Source organism: Ahaetulla prasina, chromosome 4 (assembly GCF_028640845.1).
Source record: "Ahaetulla prasina isolate Xishuangbanna chromosome 4, ASM2864084v1, whole genome shotgun sequence".
NCBI lineage: Eukaryota > Metazoa > Chordata > Lepidosauria > Squamata > Colubridae > Ahaetulla > Ahaetulla prasina.
This window is the reverse complement of record NC_080542.1, coordinates 19267501-19274272: the sequence shown is the minus strand read 5'-3', so window position 1 is coordinate 19274272 and position 6772 is coordinate 19267501.

Sequence of the window (6772 nt, the reverse complement as noted above, 5' to 3'; positions counted from 1 at the left end):
AACAACCAAACCGGAAATATATCAAAACCCAATAATGAATGTAGAACTGTACAAGGATGGGAATCTAGACGGGGCCGCCCCTTTTCTTTCTCGACCGGAAGTTGGTTCAAGTGTTCAAAAAACAGGAAGTAATTTCAGACTCTGCCGGACTAAAACGTTTCTTCGCGTATTTAAAATATGGCCGTCGCCGGAAGTCATTTTCTTTAACCGGAAGTTTTCAATCTAAAAAAGCGCCGTAGAGCTACGTAAATTTGTGCAGTGTCTCTTGCCATCGAGACTTTCCTAAATCCAGGGTTTTACGCCAAATAACGGCGGTTTATCTGAAAGATAAAATACTCAAATATATTTTCTTGCCCACGATTGTTAAGTAACCGCACTGCCCGTCTCTACACAATTTTAAAGATAAAGTATTGTCTTAACCACCAGTCAAAAAGCAACGCTAAGCTCTCTTATCTCACAAAAAGCAAATAGCTGCCTTTGTCCCGCGCTTCCTTTTGATTGCTTCTAGAGGTGAGAAGTTCAGCCTGCAGGTACCATGATGTCAAAACGATTTAGGGGCTGAATTTTTTTCAGGATGTTAGCTGTTGAAGAGAAAAAACAAAATTCCATCTGAGAATGAAACAAGCAACCCTCCCCCCTCCCCCGCCTCTTATAATTCTCCTCCTCCTATAATTGCATAGTAATACTAATCCTTTTATATTGTTATGGTCCACTGAGTCAACTGTGGAAAGAAAATTCTATTCAGAAATAATTTTATTCATGCACTGTGAATTTTTCAACATGACCTGCCAGTAGCTGAAAGAAACTATGTTGTGCAAAAAAAAAAAAGCAATGTTGAGGCTTAGCTTCTTTCAGATGATAATTAACAGCCAGGCGGAAACTGATAAGCCCACATCTATCTCAAAGAATTAGCAAACAGGTAAAATCCATTCAAGATGCAGAGCTTTCACAAACATACACAAATGTGGCACCCTAAAGTCAGCACATAGGCACGTACAAAAATGAGAAAGATCTTACACACTCAGTAAAGTTAGATAAGAACATCAACCCATCAGTGGCATGTCTGCCAAATTAAACATTTCAAAGGGCACATTCACATATCTCCCAAAAGACCCCCTTTCCTCTATTACATAGAAACGTGCAAGAAAAACTGACAGCAGAAAAGGACCACCGGCAGTCAGAGGAAGGATCTTTCCTTAATTAGCAATAGTAATAGCACTTAGACTAATATACTGCTTCAGCAGTGCTTTACAGCCCTCTCTAAGCGCTTCACAGAGTCAGCCTATTGCCCCCAACAATCTGGGTCCTCATTTTACCGACCTCGGAAAGATGGAAGGCTGACTCCACTTTGAGCCTATGAGAATTGAACTGCTGGCAGTATCCTACAGTACTGCATTCTAACCACTGCACCACCATGGCTCTTAATTAATAGGTATAATCTCTGGAATCCTGAAAGGAAGGTTTTCCTGAATAGCTTTAATCTTTGGCCTGTGTGTGTGTATAAAGAATTTCTATAACCTGAGGGGATTTCTAATGGTTTTGGTTGAGATGTCTGCCAACTTCCTACCAGCTTCATCCAAAGTATCAAACTTTTGGGCTGAAAGACTCAATTGTTTTTTTATTTTATTTTTGTGACCTAGGGTTTCCTGGGGTCAAACATGCCCAAGATGTGGTCTGGCTAGAAAGCGTCATTGAGGCTTTTACTATCTAAGAGTAGTTTCATAACTTCTAACAGGTGTATTGGCTCTCAATGTGCTGGTTGATTATGTGCTGTCAAATAAATGTCAGCTCGTACCAACCAGATAGGTACAGTAGATTTTCTCAATTCTGATCTCCCTTTAACCTGATCTTTCAGGTTAAGATCTAATGTCATCTTCTCTTTTGCCTTTCCTACCATCAAAGCCTTCTCCAGAGAGCTAGATCTTTGTGTAATGTCTCCAGAATAGGATAATTTGAGCCTAATTATTGTTTCTTGAGTGAGAACTCTGGTCTGATTCATTTGTTAATCCATTTCATCGTTTTCTTGGCTTCCCATGATGTTTTGAGGAATCTTCTCCATCACCAATGTTCAAAAGCATCAATATTCGTCCTAGCTTGCTTCTTCAATGTCCAACTTTCACTTCCATAGAGTTTTACAGAGAAATGCCACTGCTTGTGCTATTATTTTTGTAGGTAGAGACACAGCATTTGAATATTTTCCCCAAGGTCTTCACAGATGTTCTACCAAATGCTGTGGTGTGGTATATTTCTTGACTGCTAATTACTATTGATAGCTGATTCTAAAATACAGAAACTATTTATCACTTCTATATCATCTTAACATGCTAACAAAGGGTAGTTAGTATGTGGCATACTTGAAACACTGTGGAAATCACATAGAGTTATACCAGTTTGCTCACTCATAGTTGATGAAATAAATTGTAATTTATTGAGCCAATGCAATGGTAAAGTGTGCTTAAATACCACAAGAGTTGAATTCATCTATCAGTTTGCTTAACTGGCATATATTAAATAAACTACAATTTGGGGGGTTTGCCTAATATACTAAGCTGTACATTTTGCCTTAAAAATCATAAGAGCCTGACATTGTGTACCATCCTAAGCCAAAATCAAACAAACCCTGTAATGTTTTAGTGTGGTATATAGATAAGACTACTAAAGACTGATTATTTTTTTAAACATAATTTTTAATAAACATTTTTCAAAAACCAAAAAAGAATCTTTAAACAATAGTTTGTTTCCAACCATTTCCTAAAACTAAAAACTAAAACTAAAGACTGATTATTAATGCTACTTATTCTGATTACTCCATTTCATAGGACCCGCTAGGGTTGGAAAATAAATAGGCAGTTGGACTACTTTGCCTCTGAGAAAATATTAAACAATTCTGTAAGAAAAAAGGATAGTTGAACCCTGTTAGAAGAATAAGAGGCCTGGTTCTGAACCAGGGTTCCATAAGATCAACACTGGACAGTATATATGAAAAGGAAGAAGTTTATTTGAGAACATAAAAACAGCACTTGAGATCGCTACCATTACGGGTTCTGAGGTAGGTGATATTTATAGGAAAAGTTCTTTGGGAGGTGTGTGAATGTGCCCTCTGAAATATTTATTTTGGTGGAAGTGCAGCTCTGGTAGAAAGGTTTTCATCTTATTTTGCTGAGTGTGTGGAGTTTCCTCCCTTTTGTGTATGCTAACTTTAGGGTGCCACATTTGCATGTTCAGAAAAGTCCAGTATCTTAGAGGATTTTACCTGTTTGCTTATTCTTTTGAGACATATGCAGTTTTATCAGTTTCAGCTTAGTAGTTAATTATCACCTGAAAGAAGGTTAAGTGATCTCGGTTTTGGTTGCTGGCAGGTCATGATGATTAAAAGAAATTCATAGGGAGTGCATGAAAAAAATCATTTCTAAATTGAATTTTCTTCCATCAACCCCTAATCCATTTCCACATACCACATATGGGAAGTAGGCCTGTTTGAAAACCATTCTGAATATATATATTTTAAGAATACAGGTAGTCCTCAACTTATGATCACAACTGAGCTCAAAATTTCTGTTGCTAAGTGATGCAATTGTGAAGTGAATTATACCTCATTTTATGACCTTTCTTGCCACAGTTGCTAAGTGAACCTTTGCAGTTGTTGAGTTAGTAACATAGTTGTTAAGTGAATCTGGCTTCCCCATTGCTTGTCAGAAGCTCGGAAAAGACAATCACGTGACCTTGGGACACTGCAACCATCATAAATATGAGTCAATTGCCAGGCATCAGAATTTTGATCGCGTAACCATGTGGATGTTGCAGTGGTCATTAAGTATGGAAAAAGGGTCATAACTAATTTTTTTCAGTGTTGTTGTAACTTCAAACGTTCACTAAACGAACTGTAGTAAGTTGAGTAGTTTTTGCAAGGGCAGAAGGAATAATGGGAGATATATAAAAAATAGTGTAGTTAGAAATGATTTCTTGATTCTCTTTCAAAATACTAAAGTTTGTACATGTTCAGTGAAAGGAGTCGAGTGGCTTAGTGGTAGTTTTAGGAGACAGGAGAATTTTAAATTGCTGCTTCTGGCCCAAAAAACATCCTACTCCAGGGGTGAAATTCAGTAGGTTCTAACAGGTTTTGGAGAACCAGTAGTGGAAATTTTGAGTAGTTTGGAGAACCGACAAATATCACCTCTGGCTCGCCCCAGAGTGGGATGGGAATGGAGATTTTGCAGTATCTTTCCCCCAGGAGTGGGGAGGGAATGGAGATTTTGCAGTATCCTTCCCCCAGGAGTGGGGAGGGAATGGGGATTTTGCATTATCCTTCCCCTGGAGTGGGGAGGGAATGGGGATTTTGCAGTATCCTTCCCCCAGGAGTAGGGAGGGAGTGGGGATTTTGCAGTATCCTTCCCCTGCCACTCCCACCAAGCCACACCACACCCACCAAGTCATGCCCAGAGAACGGGTAGTAAAAAAAATTGAATTTCACTACTGCCCTACTCTGATAAAATTAAACAGAAAGCAAAAAGTTTTGTTGAGAGATGCTTTACTCATAAGAAGCTGAAAGTAATATTTTCTAGTTTTGCAACTGAATTCTGTCAGCCCTATCCTAGCAAGAGTCACTGGGTTGGCCTTCTTAATTTTTTTTTTATTTCTTTTTGTCACAACAGTATACACAAACATTGTCATAAATAAAACAACGTATCTTGAAGAAAATATATATATATATATATATATAAGTAAAAAAATATGCATCAACTGTATTAATTTGATATAATGAAGGGAACAATAGGACAGGAACGGTAGGTACTTTTGTGCTCTTACGCACGCCCCTTATAGTCCTCTTAGGAATGGGGTGAGGTCCGGTTTCCGGCCCGGGCATAGTACAGAGACAGCTTTGGTCGCGTTGGTGGATGACCTCTGGAGGGCCAGGGATAGGGATTATTCCTCTGCCCTGGTCCTATTAGATCTCTCAGCGGTGTTCGATACCATCGACCATGGTATCTTGCTGCACCGGTTGGAGGGCTTAGGAGTGGGAGGCACCGTTTATCGGTGGTTCTCCTCCTATCTCTCCGATCGGTCGCAGACGGTGTTGACAGGGGGGCAGAGATCGACCCCGAGGCGCCTCACTTGTGGGGTGCCGCAGGGGTCGATTCTCTCGCCTCTCCTGTTCAACATCTACATGAAGCCGTTGGGTGAGGTCATCAGTGGTTTCGGGGTGAGTTATCATCTGTACGCTGATGATACGCAGCTGTACTTTTCCACCCCAGATCACCCCAATGAAGCTGTCGAAGTGCTGTCCTGGTGTCTGGAAGCCGTACGGGTCTGGATGGGGAGAAACAGACTCAAGCTCAATCCCTCCAAGACGGAGTGGCTGTGGATGCCAGCACCCCGGTACAGCCAGCTGCAGCCGCAGCTGGCTGTTGGGGGCGAGTTATTGGCCCCAATGGAAAGGGTGCGCAACTTGGGCGTCCTCCTGGATGGGCGGCTGTCGTTTGACGATCATTTGGCGGCCGTCTCCAGGAGGGCTTTTTACCAAGTACGCTTGGTCCGCCAGTTGCGCCCCTTCCTTGACCGGGATGCCTTATGCACGGTCACTCACGCTCTTGTCACTTCCCGTTTGGATTATTGCAATGCTCTCTACATGGGGCTGCCCTTGAAGTGCACCCGGAGGCTGCAGTTAGTCCAGAATGCAGCTGCGCGGGTAATAGTGGGAGCAACTCGTTGCTCCCATCTAACACCAATCCTGCGCGGCTTGCACTGGCTGCCTGTAGTCTTTTGGGTGCGCTTTAAGATTTTGGTCACCACCTTTAAAGCGCTCCATGGCTTAGGGCCCGGGTACTTACGGGACCGCCTGCTGTTACCGTATGCCTCCCACCGACCCGTACGCTCACACAGAGAGGGTCTCCTCAGGGTGCCGTCCGCCAAACAATGTCGGCTGGCGGCCCCCAGGGGCAGGGCCTTCTCTGTGGGAGCTCCTACGCTCTGGAACGAACTTCCCCCTGGATTACGTCAAGTGCCTGATCTTCGGACCTTCCGCCGTGAGCTGAAAACACACTTATTTATTCAAGCGGGACTGGCCTAATATTTTTTAAATTTTTTAATTGGGGTTTTATCATTTTGGGGTTTGAAATTTGAAATTTGAAATTTTTTAATACTGGCCATTTCTTCTAATTTGCTCGGTTTTAAATTGTTGTCTTAACTGTATTTTTTTCATGTTTTTTACCTTTTGGCTGTACACCGCCCTGAGTCCTTCGGGAGAAGGGCGGTATAAAAATTTAATAAAACTAAAAACTAAACTAAACTAATAGTAGACAGTTTTTGGTTGAAGATTTTGGGATTTTGAGTAGAGACTATGGAGTCAGGTAATGAGTTCCAGGCATTAACAACTCTGTTACAGAAGTCATATTTGGTGAAGATGATAATGGTAGTGTCGCATCATGGTTCATTAGCAACACTATGATATTAACAGAGATTAACAATTACGTAGATTAAGACCTTAAAAAACAAATGGAGGTGTGCTAGGCGACCTGCACTTCAGTCATAGTGCGTCATTCATTGATGACCAATTGCTGGAAGAGAGTGACAATGTGTATCCAGGCTTTTGGGAAGCAGGGTTGAGAACTAGATTTGATTTCAGCAGGTATCTTCTAACATTCTGACAAAGACTATTTTTATTTATTTCATTAGTCAATTTTGATCATGCTCCTCAGAATGAAGGCTTCTCTGGGCAGCTTATCCAAATCTCGGATTGGAGTCTTATTAATTTTTTTTTAAATTAAAAAAGCAA